The sequence below is a fragment of the Amblyomma mixtum genome, chromosome 3 (genome assembly GCF_055824585.1).
Source record: "Amblyomma mixtum isolate Tamu chromosome 3, ASM5582458v1, whole genome shotgun sequence".
Taxonomy (NCBI): Eukaryota; Metazoa; Arthropoda; class Arachnida; order Ixodida; family Ixodidae; genus Amblyomma; species Amblyomma mixtum.
The window spans coordinates 198,452,129-198,467,989 of NC_143014.1; positions in this window are offsets into that span (position 1 = coordinate 198,452,129).

Below are 15,861 nucleotides of genomic sequence, written 5' to 3' on the forward strand. Positions count from 1 at the left end.
TGCGCTGCTGCTTTCTTGTTGTATTTTTCACTGCTGCAGTATACCTCAAAATATGCTTTGAGGGGCGACTGCAGTGGAGGGCGACATCAGTCCTTGTGCTCAATAGCAGTTCCTCGTGTATATTTATAAAAATAAGAAATTTCAGTTAAAAACGTGGTGTGGAAACGCCGTACTTTTTGTGAGAATGGGAACAGTCGGTGCTCGATATAACAGTGTCTAGGTTGGGGCAGAGTAAATGAGCATGACTATCATTTGGAACGCTTGCTTTGTACTGAATATTTTAAGACTGCGTCGATAGACCTTTTAGGTGCGACTTTATTTGCTACTGTTCAGAATTTATATCTCGGAATAGCCAAGTAACGAAGTGTCGATGTGCGATTAGATCTGTGGGTACTTCATTGTTGAAACGCAAACCTTTCTGGCATACGCGCTTTTTCTACTGCACTCAACGTCTCCAGCTTGTACGCCGCGCGCTCCTTCAAGCAGTGGGGTGCAAGTTTGATAGGAAGGGTGTCTAGCGCTTTCTCTAGCCCGAAAGGTCAAGGATGTGCATAGGACCACCTTAATGACTGACAACCTCACAGTGTGCGGCAGCCCTTCAGCACGTCAGCAGAGCCCAAAAGTTGATGCTGGAGTTTTTCACGACCTAGGCGGGGCGCCTCAATCGATCCGATATGGCGGCGTTACGGAGTACTTCTCCTGGGATCAACGCATGCGGACTCGCGATCGTTCTAAAATTCAGCGATAAATTTGCGCTTGTTTGTCGATGGAAGCAACCTTGTTTGATTCAGTCAGTCCCTCAACTCGAGGTTCTAAAGGAATAAACAAGAAACAAGAAAGAAATCACTGTCTGGCGTTTGAAAACGACCGGCGCGAATTTGGAGTGGTAGACGGTCGACGCACGCTTTGGTGGGAATTTAAAGCTAATGATAGCGACGATGACAAGTTTTGCGCAGCGGGTGAATGATAGAACCAGGAGATCAAGTAAGAACCAGCGATTGTCAGTTTGCCATGCTGCTTCACATAAAGCAATCTAGAATAGTTTGACAATTAATTTCGCTTGGGCTTTAACTGATAAAGAGGCGCCTTTTCCGTTTTTCATGCCGATAAATTTTATTAATAATGCGCCGCAATAATTCGTATAGGTTTCTAATTGTGTGTACAGGTGGAAAGCGAGACCGATGAGGTCGTATTTTTCAGTGCGCTGTCCTCTTGTAACAAATAACCGTGCTTTGTGCCCTCCGTTTGTTCACATGCAGTGGATGAAAGGTACGCAACGAATGTAAGTTCATTATGAACAAATACCTCCGTTCGATTCTATTCGGCTCTTGTTATTCGTCCATCTGTCTTAATTCCAGCGGCCGCGAATGCATTGGGCAATCGAAGTAGAAAAATAATCAGAATGGTGTGGGACCCGCCGCGGTGGCTCAGTGGTTACGGCGCTCGGCTGCTGGCCGCGAAAGACGCGGGTCCGATCCCGGCCGCGGCGGCTGAATTTCGATGGAGGCGAAATTCGGCCGGGGCGGCTGAATTTCGATGGAGGCGAAATTCTAGAGGCCCGTGTACTGTGCGATGTCAGTGCACGTTAAAGAACCCCAGGTGGGCGAAATTTCCGGAGCCCTTCACTACGGCGTCCCTCATAGCCTGAGTCGCTTTGGGACGTTAAATCCCAATAAATCAAATCAAATCAGAATGATGTGGAATCCGAATGATATCGTATTGCCCCCTTTTGCGGTAAAGAATGCACCATGCATACACGCATGCTGTAATGAAGTCTGCAATTACAGAGAGGGTCTCACACAAAAATCTTCGCGCTTGAAATGAGCCTGTTGGTCATGTGTGCTCAGCGATGTTTTCTTTTTAGATATATAGTGCCTCGTACTTATGCAGGCCCTTGAAGTGCAGGCAGGTCATTAGACTGGGTGCCTGACAAGAGCTGTGCTTTCAGGGTCCTGCGAGTGTTTCACTGCATAGCTGGAACCTCCTGTTCGCATGCTTTCTCTGTTTTGCTGGCACCAGAAAAATCACGCAGCGACACCTAACGGCTCTTATACTCTCTTATCCTGTAGGCACCCATGTAACAGGGTTCCAAATAAATATTTCTGCAGTAAGACTCTGACAACACTGTCAGAATGCGTCAGCGAACCACTCAGGCTATAGAGCAAATTACACTGTTCTGCGTGCTGAACCTTCTTTAAGTAGTTCGCAGCAGCGCCGCATCATGGCGACGATTTCGTGAGAATAGCCGGTACTGCTGATATCGCACATAAAACTTGCGCCCTCTGCATATATTTGTGCACTGTATGCCTGCATTCTATATATATATTTACTTCTTTGTGCTTAAACGAGACGCCATACGAAGCCTTTAAACCCAACCCAAATGTAGTTCGACCTCCCAGTTTGCGGCTTCTAAAAAGTGCTCCTTGAGAGGCCCAGATCAGCCGTTCGGCCTGTAAGGACTTCGGTCCGGGCGAAGCAGTGTGCAGGGCTCGTAGCTAGTCTGGCGGTACGTAACTTTGAAGCACGGCTACGTCAACTAACACGAAGCGGATTCGCCGAGCACTACTTTGCCGACGCATTCTTTCTTGGGCACGAAGAAAAAAAAAAAAAGTGAAGCGGTGAATAATCTGACGTTGGTTGTTGCGGTTGCTTGGAGGGAGCAAGGTCTGTAGCAACGCAGGCGCCCACAACGCTTTCCTGCCTCTCGGCCGGGTCAGCCTCATGAAGAAAGAACCCGTTAACTACCGCAGCGTTTCCGGTTCGCCGCGGGCTCCTCTTGCTGATGAGCGAAGCCATTAGAGCCGATGACTTATGGAGGCGCTGTTTTATGCATAACCCCGAGCTTCTTGCGTCCGGCGCAATTACATCCGGCGAAACAACACCTGAGGTTGGCGACCTCAGCGCACCCCGGCGGGAACAACTTTGTCGACTATGGACCTGCCTGTGCAGGGCACGTTGCAATCTTCATCTGGCGAGCGCGTTACATATATATCAGTGTGCGTGTGTGCGTGCGTGTGTGTATGTGTGCGTGCTGGTGCGTGCGCGTGGGTGCGTGCGCTACACTTTCACCAATTACACACCTTCCGTTCCGTCCGCTGACAGTCATTTTCTTTGACCGCTAAATATAACCCGAGCATGCAATTCTATTTCCATTCTGTAGCGCCTTTTAAAATATGCATTGTGCGCGTCAGGATTTTGTAGACGCTCGCGTGGTGTTCTGCAAACAGTGAAAAGTGTAGTCACAGAGCAACTAGTAAGACTGCAGCAATGTGCTCGTGTTCGTCTCATATGGCTGGAAGGTTGATATTGGTGTGCCAAACATTGTCCTTACGACCCAGCAGCTGCGACCAGACGTGCCTTTGCCGCGTAGTGCGCCTCACAGATGTTTTACACAAGGCTGACGAGCACTGTATCTATTATTCACTCAATGTTGGTCGAACAAAAAGTGCCTGCTTTCTGCTTTCTGTGCCGGCTAATAACCGGAACAGTGCGAATTTATGACGTAAAATAAGATCAGGTGTGTCACTGATCACTGCTAAGAAATATTCCAGTAGGATGTGCATTAATTCGTACTGAGTGGCGGTGAAATAGGCAGAAACCGCAGCAGATAGAACGTTCTATGACTCCTCACCTATTAAATGTTTGCTTATGTAATGATCGTTTCATCATATTGTTTGCACTCATGCTGGTGGTACGGTTCAGTCCGTGAAATTACAAATGAAAAAAGACTTGGCTGAGATACCTATTTTGCAGTAATGAAAACTGCAAATACGAATAGTGGTTCTGGAAGCAATAAAATTTTCCAAGTTTTTCATTAACAAGATAAATGAAAAACCATATCTGCGATCGCTTAGCATTACCTCCTCCTGAAAAAAGTTCTACGGGTTTTACATCATAAACCTTCATCAGCTCGCCCAACGTTGGTCTTTACTAAGCAGACTTTTCATTCACTCTTCTCCTACCATGAGAAAAAGGGGTGTTTTTTGCAGGTTCATTTTATTACTTTTATTGACAATATACGCTGGTGACATTAACATGCAGCGCTTCAAAATGAGGCTAAATAAATGCAATGTACGACTATATGCATTTGAAATAAAAAACAGTAGGAAGTTGTGCGCCACTATATTTGTGAAAATAAACGTTTGATGGAAACTCCGGCACATGCTTATAATGTTGTGCTTAAAGTGCAGCTGCATATGTTTCAGAAATCGACGAGCTTAACAGGGTCGAATATGTGAAACTTGCAGGCATGCGAAGTCCTTTTGGGCTAGCACTTGAAATGGCGACGTAATCGCCGATTAAAATCGCGACGGCCTTCAAGCTTTTCCGCAGCGCAAAACGCCTAGTGGGGGGCGCACGATGACGTCATCGAAGGTATCGGTACATTTGCAACGCATACACGCCCGCTTTGAAGGAAAAAAACCAACGCCCCCGAAGGCAGAGCTCGCCCAACGTTGTTTGGCAGCATCCAACGAGGCACGGTTGGGTGTGGCTGACGGCAGCGGTAATTTCAAATCATACCTTCCGTGACGTCGCACCAAACTTCCTCACACTGCTCTAGTGGTTTGATAAGAAGCGCACCATTCAATCATCGATTGCGTCACTAGTTTAAATGCTAGTGTAAAAAAAAACTTCGCATGCTTTATCTACAGCCTATATAGATTCGAATCCTTGAATATCGCAAAATTCTCAACAAGTAGTGCCCTTCAAGGATGAAAATGAAATCAAGTGTTTTAAAATTCCGAAAGATAGAAAAAGTTTTTTGCCTTACTGCCAAAAGCGTCAAAAGAAGTTACAGAAAGTAACTATTTATTCAAGGTATTAAAGAAGCGTTTCCTTCAAATATTTTTAATGGAAAATGTTAGCATGTAGAAGACGCCAACTCCCACAAATATGCTTTAGGTCTCTCGACACATGAAGCAAATGGGGAGTTGCAGTGCACAAGAAACATATTGTGAACAAAAATTTAGTGAACACAACACCAAAACTTCAAAACGCATGCGATTATTATGAAAAATAAAAATACGTTGGCTTAAATGTATCAGGTGCGCAAAATGTTTGGAATCCCAGTGACTGACAGCCGCGCATATATATAAAAAAAAACTACCTTCAAAATATTTTGAGCCACAAAAGAAAATCATCACTGACCAAAGTTGGTATGGCATCGGGCAATACAGATCCTTAACGTTGTAAGAAACTCGTCGGCATGCAACATGACATGAAAAGCAGTAAAATACCTTCTGTTCATTAAACTGAGAGGACCAATAAACAAGCTGGATTCTCTCAGTAGAGATGCAGTCGTAGGAACTCGGCAATACCCTTGTAAATGAGCAAGACATTGAAGGACGTGGTTCAGCACTTGCAACCCTTTTTTGTGCATCGTAGGCTTTAGGCAAGGTTACGTGTTCAGGATGAGCATCCAGAGGTACTTATTCATGCTGACCCAAAGCGTACTGCCTTCATTCAGAAAAACCGCCCGACAACATCGCTTGCTTCTTTCATTCGTTTGGCTTCACCACATGGTCAAAATGGTTTCCAGCACAACGCCATCCCGGGATACAGGAATCGTTTGTTTGGCAAAAAATGTAAAATTCTGGCAGAAACGGCAGAAAATCTTGGCCATATAATGAAGACATGCAAAAAGTAACGGTCATAACACCGGAACCGAGTGCTGCCAACCCTAGGGATTTTTCCCCAGATCTATGAAATTTTGACGTTCTTTAGGGGAAAAGGAATTTTTTGTATAATCTAGGGAAATTTCATTTGCTCGGAGAATTATTTTTTTCTCCTTCAAATTGTGAAGACATTACAAGCTTTTCGTTGTTTTTTCTCTACAACTGACGGAGGCCCGCACAACACCGCCGCGCGCTCGAGTAAAGCCTGTTTCACATGGAAGTGAAAACGCTTTGTTGCTGCGGCGCAAAAGCTGTTTAGAGCCATCGCGGCGGCTCCAGCAGTCACAGCGGCGATGTTCCAACAAGTTACAAATTTTTCGCAGCGCTGCGCTGCTCAATTTTCAGTCGCTTGCATGCATGTGAACCTGCCTTTACACGGACGTAGTCTGACATGTATGGTCCCTGACGTGGCCAGTGGCACTCGCTGATGTGATCTGGCGCGCCACCGTCTTCCCTCAACACGCGCGCCCCTTGCTCACACTGTATTTGGAGCTCACGGCACGACGTGAAATTCCTATTTAGTAAGCATATCTGCATGTTTGTTTTGATGACTAGGAAAGAACAAGGCGCCATTTTTTTTTATAAAGCAGCGCCGTGTTGGAAATCTGAGCTATTCTAACTAAGGGAACAATTCGCAGTTCATCCGCCGCGGTTATGGCGCTCGGCTGCTGGCCCGAAACACGAGTCTTCGATCCCGGCCACGGCGATCGAATTTCGATGGAGGCGAAATTCTAGGGGCCCCTGTACTGTGCAATGTGAGTGCACGTTAAAGAACCACAGGTGAATAAAACACTTGGCTTCTTGAAACGTCACCTGCGGGATGCCCCTCAACATGTAAGACTACAAGCATACATTTCACTCATCAGAACTAAACTGGAATTCGCATCGGCCATCTGGAACCCTCACCAAGCTTATCTAACAAACGCCCTCGAAGCTGTGCAGAACAGGGCCACCAGATTCATTCATTCCTCGTATTCATACGACGTTAGCATATCATCTCTAAAATTACAATCAGGTCTATCTAATCTTTCTGCTCGCCGTCGCACTGCCAGTCTCGTCTTATTTCACAAGTTTTTTTATTCGCCACTCAGACAAGAACCCTACATCTGCGCACCCCCGCCGCGCTGATCACATCGTATCAGGCACCTTCTTCAAGTTTTGCGCCCACGTGCCCGTACTACTGTTTTCTCTAATTCATTTTTTTGCCGAGTAGCAGCTGACTGGAATGGCCTTCCCCACGATATCGCTGCCATCACCTGCCCTGGAACATTCATGACTGCATTGAACACCTGTACTTCATAAAAACCCACCCCTTATGTGACACCCCGCAAGGGGTCTTTAAGGAAAATAAAGTGATGTGATGATGTGATGTGGTCTAAATTTCCGGAGCCCTTCACTATTTCATCCCTCATAGCCTGGGTCGCTTTGGGACGTTAGACCCTCCAAAATCATAAACCATAATTTCCAGTTCTACCACGATGAACAAATTGAGTTGAGGACACAAAAGGCATACAAAAGCTAATCACTGCTTCATTGTTTTAACTGACTCAAACTGTTACGCCAGCCACCCTCTAGAGCAATCGCAGCAAATGAACAGGCAGCTTTATATCGCAGTTCCGTACACTGCCCAAGCGACCTCCAGGCATTTTGTACATGGTATCCTTCGGCTGAAGTTGAAACCGACACAACATAAGGGAATAAAATTCAGTTAATTCCACATGCCGATGCATGGTTAGTAATATCTTGCGTACAGTGAAAAAAAAAGAGACATATACAATATAGAGCCTTTAATTTGTAATTTCCAAAGAGTGCTATGGTTTATCTTGTAGCTTAGAAGTTCTTCATTTTATAGCCTTCATTTCAAATTTACAGCTAATTTGCTTACCAATGTCTGGTAATAGGGAAGCTGCATGATAAAACTTGCTACTGAACTACGCATAAATATACAATTTTACAATTTTACAATACAAACTTGTAGTGTAGCAGCCGCGCTCGCTCACGATGGCGAACTGTGAAGGTGAAAGACGACGACGATCTTTAGGTGTGGAGCTCGCTCGAAGCCCGAACGTTTGGCTGTACCTTTGCTGAACGTTGCAGAGCGACCTATAGGTTCTGCTGAGTCACAACTCCCTCCTACATTTGGTGGAGGCTGCTGTAAGTTCCCCTCTCGTCCTCATCCTGGAGCTTCGTAGCCGCACCTTACCTTTGCCGCCTGTTATGCCTGAAGTCACCAGCCAGACAGCCCCCATTCCGTCGCCTACCATCCTCTGTTCTGGCGGGCTCCGGCAGCGAGATCCCAGCGTCTTCAGCGTTGCCGGCGACCACGATGTCGACGACTGGTTGGCGACTTACGAGCGCATCAGCGCCCACAACAAGTGGGACGATGCCACCAAGCTTGGTAACGTGCTCTTCTACCTTAGCGACGTGGCCAACTTGTGGTTCCGCAACTACGAGGCCGACTTGCCTACCTGGTCGTCCTTTAAGACCAGCTTCTCGTAGGTATTCGGCCGCCCAGCTGTGCGCAAACTGCGCGCCGAACAACACCTCCGCGCTCGCGCTCAGCACGCCACTGAAACCTTCACCAGTTACATAGAAGATGTTCTAGACCAGTGCAAACGCATCAATCCATCCATGCCGGAGGCCGAGAAAATTAGTAACATCTTGAAGGGCATCTCCGACGACGCGTTCCAAATGTTGCTCGCCAGGAATCCACAAACAGTGGTGGATGTCATCCAGCTTTGTCAGAGCTATGACGTCCTCAGGAAGCAGAGGAATTCTACTCGCCGACCCGGCGTGCTCGACGAGTCCCTTCCTGCGCCGGCGGTCTGCAGTCTAATCTCTCACCCGGCCTCACTGCTTCCCCAGATCAAGGCCTTTATACGGGAAGAGGTGGCCCGCCAACTGTCCCTCCTGCCTGTGTCTGGCGACCCTGCGCCACCCCTCGATCCCGCACTTCGACGCACCATCCAAGAGCAGGTCGCCGACGTTTTGCCCTCTAGCCCTCGGCTCCCACCTGTGACTGCCCCCCTCACTTACGCTGAGGTTGCCGCCAGACCCCGACGCCACGACGCCTATGTTTCCCATCCATCTGTCGCGCCGCTACCACCTCCGCCGGCACCTATCCGTCGTCGTCTGCCGCCTCGCCGCGCCGTCATGAACCCATGGCGCACTCACGACAACCGCCCCATATGGTACGCCTGTGGCTTGCCGGGCCACGTCGCCCGGCTTTGTCGCCAACACACGCCAAGTTTCCGGGACGGGCAGGCCCATTCCACTACGACCTTGCGCCTCCTTCGCTACCAGTTTCCTCCGGCACCACTGCGGACTCCTTCCATCTTGACCGCTCTTCATATTCTTTACGCCGGTCGCCTTCTCCCCGTCGCCGATCTATCTCTCCCATGCGCCGGCGATCACCTTCTTGTCCGGAGGAAAACTAACAGCCGCAGTTCCGGAGGCAAGAACTGCGATTCTATCGAACTCTGCAAGTCCTCCGTCTTCACCAGCCAATGTTATCGAAGTATTTGTTGATGGCGTCGCCGTTCTCGCCCTTGTAGACACGGGCGCTGCTGTATCCGTTACTAGCGCAGCCCTTTGCCGTAGACTCCGTAAAGTGACGACGCCTTTTTCGAACTTTTGCCTCTGTACTGCAAGTTCGCACAGCATTCAACCTCTAGCGTCTTGCACAACTCGCCTTGTTATCCGGGATGTTGTGCATATCGCCGAGTTTTTCGTGCTGTCCTGCTGTTCTCATGATGTAATTCTGGGCTGCGACTTTCTAACCCTTCATCATGCGATCATCGACTGTGCCCGTGCCAGCATTGAACTGTCTCCGCTCTCTGCCACACAGCCGTGCGACACCTCTCCCCGACTTGGTAAAATGCTAGTCGCTGAAGATACTGACATCCCTGCCTTCTCTGCAGCCCTGGTTCCCCTCTCTTGCGCCTGCGATCCTGATTCGACTGTTCTCTTTACTCCGACTGATGCTGCTGTCCGTCGCCACTGTTTCCTCATTCCGTTCGCTCTTCTGTCTGTCTGCGATGGCCACAGCGCAATCTATGTCACGAACCCTTTTTCTTGTCCATCAACGCTTCTCCGCGGCGAATGCCTGGGACATGTCGAATCAGACGATCACGCTCTTCCATAATCCCTCTCTGAAGAACCTGCCCCTCTCCAGATAAATGCCATTGGTTCGCCTCCTGCTGCGCCAAACCAAGACACCGTTTCTGTCTTTTCCTGATCTATCGATGCCAGCCTTTCGCCGCACCAACGTGCTCAGCTCGTCGCATTACTTCAAAGTTTTCGTCCATCCTTCGACTTCCCGCTGTTACGTTTCGCCTCCTTCGTGAGAAAAAAATCGGCGTGGTAGCAGCGGAATGCCGATGAGTCGCGAAAGGCATGCGGGGTAAACGCCTGAATTAGCCACGGAAGCGGCGACGGTCATCCACCCCGCATCTAGCCAGCCAGCTCTGCGGTACAGAAAGAAGCTAGCTACCACGTTCGGCAGTACTGGACATTCCAAGGGGTACATCAAGTTGACAGCAGCAACCATCTTCCAGGAATAAGTGGTCAGCGACCCGCGCACGTGCGACCACATGAAAAGCGCGGGAATGCTCTTCGAGAACCTTCCCGAATCTGCGCGACGCAGATGGCATCCGTCTCTCTCCCAACACGTGACGGGGGCGTGTTCCCTATTGACAGTGTGTGTGTGTGGGTGCCACAGTGGACTTTCAGGACCCTCCTTTCCCGACAAGCCCGCCCCCATCTAGGGAGCCCAGGGACAAGGAAGGATATAAAACTCGGCGCCTTGGACGGCCGAGTAGCTCCTGACCATCTGAGCTCATCGTCTTGTAGCTTTGCTCCTTGTTTTGAGACTCTCTTACTGAGACGTTCTCTCAGTTGCTGTTTGTATATATGTAAATTCCCTTGTATAAAGTTCTTCTTCTTGTCTTTCCCTTAAACCTCGTCTCCGACCTTCCTCATCCCCTCTCCGGCACGACCATGCTACCTGATCTTTAATAACTGGTTGCCAGCGGTGGAATCGAGTCAACGGACGTCAGCGGAGAGACGTGGTCAACGGTTTGCTGAGCAGCAGTTCGGCGAGTCGGGAGCAGTGCAACAGCCCTGTGTGATGACTGGTTGCCTGCAGCGGAACGACTGCGCTGGGTTCTTGGCTGCGAGGTTTGGTGAGTGCGGGACTTTCCTCTACTAAGTTTTGCCAGGCTTTTGTTAAGTGTCAGAAACAGAGCTGGTAATTGGGATTGTCGTTGCTGCCGGGTTAGTGCGGCAAGACAATAGGGGCAGTAGAGAAAGCAGCACTCGGAGCGGCCATGGGTTTGAAATCGTTACGCAAACCGAAGTTACTGGAACTTGCAAGAGAGTTGGGTCTGGATGTCTCAGACAAACTCAGAAAACCAGAGCTGCTGAAGGCTATTCTTGCGTTGGAGGCTGAAGATGACGAGCTTGCGGAATGCCTTGAGACCATTGAGGAAAGGGAAATGGCAAAGAAAAAGGAGGCCGAACTTGAGAGTGAATTGGCAAAACAAGAGAAAGAGGAATTTGAACGTAGGGAAAAACTAGAGAAAGAGGAGCAGGAGCGACAGCGGGAAATAAAGCATAAACTTAACGCGATCAGAAGTATAAGAACGCGATCTCGGTTAAGTATGTTCAGAAAAGGGGAAAATTTCAGTACTTTTCTGGAAAATTTTGAGAAAATTTGCAAGGAGGAACAGCTGGATCAGGGTGATTGGCCAATTGTGTTGATGGGAGTCCTTCCGTGTGAAGCCAGCAACGTATTAGCGCGGTTGTCGGACGAGGATGCCCACAACTATGCGGTAGCTAAGAGTGAGCTTTTCCGGCACTTTAGACTATCCGCAGAGGTCGAATTCACGAGCCAAATTAGTAATGGTCAGCTACCTTGCGAGAGTGTCAGGGACCGAGTTGGGAGGTCAGCTCAGTCGCCGGATGACACGGCTGCTGCTCATAAGTGGCGGTATAGGACAGGTTTGGTCCAGGAAAGGCAGGCCACTTCAGCAGCGTGGACCGATGATCTCGGTCGAAAAACTAGCGAAAGGTGCAAATCCGCAAGCCACAAGGGCTCAAGGGAGAGTTTGGGCACCAGTGCTAGGAACAAGGAAAGGTGCAATGCGGTGGCTGCGAGCCCAGAAGCGCATGCACTTTCTGGTAAGGAGGCGCATTTCTGCGGTCAAGGGGTTAGTACCCTGGAGAAAGACGCCGAAGGTCTCAGTGACCAGGGAAATGTAGTCCTTGGGTCACGTGAGGAAGGTCATCACGGGAATTTAGTGAAGGCCGTGTTTAATGGAATCCAAGAGCAAGCTGTGAGTCGCAGCAATCCCGTCGACGACAAAGCCGAGCAATCTGCTTCGTTAGCGAGCACAGACAACGCTAATAAGGGAGAAGCGACCGTCTCTAGCACTGAGGCAAAAGCTGCTTTGACAAGTGAGGCTGATGCTTTCGCTCAGGAGAGCAAGTTGTTATGCCCAGCAGAAAGTAAAGGGCTGTCGGGACACCTAAGTGCTACGACACGCAGTGACTCATCAAAAGAGCGAGCCGATAGTTCAAATTGTGGGGAAAAAGGTGGCTCGCTGCTGAGTGAAAAAGCCGATCAGAAAGGTGAGGGCACCGCGAAAAAGGGAGGTGCGCAAAGCATAACAGCTAGGGCAGTTTCCGGAAAGCGGCCGAGCTCAAGGAGAGCCAAGCCAAGGGGTAGACCGCAGAAAAAGGACGAAGGACGGGCCCAAAACATTGTAAGGGTTAAGGCCGGCCAAAAACGTAATCGTCGGAAACTGCCACCGCGACACTCTAGATGCGATAGGCACCGTACGGAGGCCAGGTTGCCTAGGCGAGTTAATAAAAAACGAAAGCCACCTGCCCGATTGTGGAGACACTGCAGAAGTTGTTGCACGACGAGTGAAACACGCAGCGGGCCAGAGAGAAGCACGCATTGCTACCTCACGAGGGAACGCAGCAGAACGCGCTCCGTGAAAAAAAGAAACGAGGGAGTTTCTGGAATCGAGACAGAACACGCAGGCATTTCTTTTATGCACGACCGTCACCCCCTCGTATTCAACTGTTCAAGTGCTGCTCGGACGTTGGAGACGCGCGGGCGGGGTGCGGAACTAATCGTTGTTGCAGGGCGTGTGGAGCTCTCAGGTGTCAACGCGCAGTTAGGCCCCTCGATTTTTGTCGGTTGTCGGCAGCTAAAGCCACTGTCAGTCTGCGACCGCGCAGGGCGCGGCTGAAGAATGGGCAACCCCTTCGAGTCGCGAAGTGGGTAGTTAGCAGCATAGTCTAAGAATGAGTCGATGCTGTTTGCTTTTTCTTTTTTTTCATGCAGAAGGAAAAAGTTTCGAGCATATATAGTTTTGAAATGCTCTTTGTTAGTTTTCGCAGCAGCGGTATAGTGTTTCTTTGATGCAATGGGTTTTGCACCATGCACTTGTGGTAGCGTCCGCTGACACGCGGAAGTGCTAGTAAGATGGGCCATTGCGGGTCAATAGCATAAGCGCCTGGAGTCGGTTTGTTTTTATGGCATTAGGGGAATTAATGTGACTTTGGCTGCGATGTTGAGTGAATCTTTGCAGGGTTATGCAAGGCTAGGGTAATATGCTGACATGTAGAATGAAAAGGGAAACAAGCGTGTTCGTAATTGTCGTGATCATTACGAACTGACCTACGTTACAAAAAGGGAGTCTCCAAGGTAATGCCGATGGCTTAATTCGAGGTCCCTAACGCAAGAATAAGCATCAAAGTTGCTGCTTACTGGTGTTTTTTTTCCTGACGTAGGATTCTGAACATATCGTTTTTGCTTTTTTGTTTCAAAGTGAGACTGGTTTTGCAGTGTAATGTTCGGATCTGTGGACACTGAGTGCTGCTGGACTGCTCCCAGGGATTAAAGGATTAAATGACTGAATAAGAGGGAAAGAGGCTGGCATTGCTTAGTGTGGATTGTGTCGTGCTTGCTGACTGACCGGTTGGGTTTTCGGCGTAGTTGTAACGCTAGCAGGGAACCGGTCATTTTGAAGTCACGTTGCAGTGCCCTTTGTGAACCTGAACGTGCGAAGGAAGCCTTCGAGGTGCGCTGGGCTCAAGAAGCAACGAGAGATGACCGACTCCAGTTAAAAGCAGCCTCGAGCGACATCCCTCCAGACAGCGGATGCAGTCCCCTGTCCATCGGGATCTCCTTCTCCCGGCGGGGCAGTCTGTTACGTTTCGCCTCCTTCGTGAGAAAAAAATCGGCGTGGTAGCAGCGGAATGCCGATGAGTCGCGAAAGGCATGCGGGGTAAACGCCTGAATTAGCCACGGAAGCGGCGACGGTCATCCACCCCGCATCTAGCCAGCCAGCTCTGCGGTACAGAAAGAAGCTAGCTACCACGTTCGGCAGTACTGGACATTCCAAGGGGTACATCAAGTTGACAGCAGCAACCATCTTCCAGGAATAAGTGGTCAGCGACCCGCGCACGTGCGACCACATGAAAAGCGCGGGAATGCTCTTCGAGAACCTTCCCGAATCTGCGCGACGCAGATGGCATCCGTCTCTCTCCCAACACGTGACGGGGGCGTGTTCCCTATTGACAGTGTGTGTGTGTGGGTGCCACAGTGGACTTTCAGGACCCTCCTTTCCCGACAAGCCCGCCCCCATCTAGGGAGCCCAGGGACAAGGAAGGATATAAAACTCGGCGCCTTGGACGGCCGAGTAGCTCCTGACCATCTGAGCTCATCGTCTTGTAGCTTTGCTCCTTGTTTTGAGACTCTCTTACTGAGACGTTCTCTCAGTTGCTGTTTGTATATATGTAAATTCCCTTGTATAAAGTTCTTCTTCTTGTCTTTCCCTTAAACCTCGTCTCCGACCTTCCTCATCCCCTCTCCGGCACGACCATGCTACCTGATCTTTAATACCGCACAGCTCTCTTGGCCGCACATCCGTCGTAACACACAGCATTGACACCGGAACGCATGCTCCTTTGCGCCAGCGTCCTTATCGCGTGTCGGCCGCTGAACGCACCGTCATTACCAAAGAAGTGGACGACATGCTTCAGCGTGGCGTCATCCAGCCTTGTCACAGCCCCTGGGCCTCTCCCGTTGTTCTCGTGCGGAAGAAGGACGCATCCATCCGCTTTTGCGTTGATTACCGTCGCCTCAACAAGATTACGCGCAAGGATGTGTACCCCTTCCCCGTATCGACGATGCCCTCGACTGTCTGCAAGGCGCGAAATTCTTTTCCTCATTGGACCTCCGCTACGGCTACTGCTGATTGGCCAAAGACGGCCGTGGTTGCGCCCGACGGCCTCTACGAATTTAACGTCATGCTATTCGGCTTGTGCAATGCGCCGGCCACATTCGAGCGCATGATGGACACAGTTCTCAGCGGACTCAAGTGGCACACGTGTCTCTGCTACCTGGACGATATCGTCGTCTTTTCTCGACACTTTTCGTCCCACCTGGTCCGCCTCGAGCGTGTCCTGCAATGTTTGACTGACGCCGGCTTGCAACTGAATTTGAAGAAATGCTGCTTCGCAGCCCGGCGGCTTACCATATTGGGCCACGTCGTCTCCAAACAAGGCGTCCTTCCCGATCCTGCAAAACTGCGCGCAGTTGCCGAGTTCCCTCGACCCACTTCCCTGAAAGAGCTACGTAGCTTCATCGGGCTGTGCTTTTATTTTCGCCGCTTCGTGCGCAATTTCACTTCCATCCTGTCTCCCCTGGCTGATCTGCTTGCTGGCGATACCAGCCTCTCGTCTTGGACATCAGACTGCGATGCGGCGTTCACCACGCTTCGGCGCCTGCTTTTGTCCCCACCGATCCTACGCCATTTCGACCCCAGCCTGCACACTGAAATTCACACTGACGCCAGCGGCGTGGGTCTCGGCGCCGTTCTGGCTCAGCGGAAGCCTGGCTTCGCCGATCATGTTGTTGCGTATGCCAGCCGCACTTTGACAAAGGCCGAGCGGGATTATTCCGTAACGGAAAAGGAATGCTTGGCGATAATTTGGGCTATTGGAAAGTTACCTTACCTATACGGTCACCCATTCTCTGTCGTTACCGACCACCATGCCCTCTGCTGGCTGTCGTCCCTCAAAAACCCCTCAGGACGTCTTGCTCGTTGGGCGTTGCGCTTACAAGAATACGACATTGAAGTAATCTATCGGTCTGGCCGTAAGCATTCTG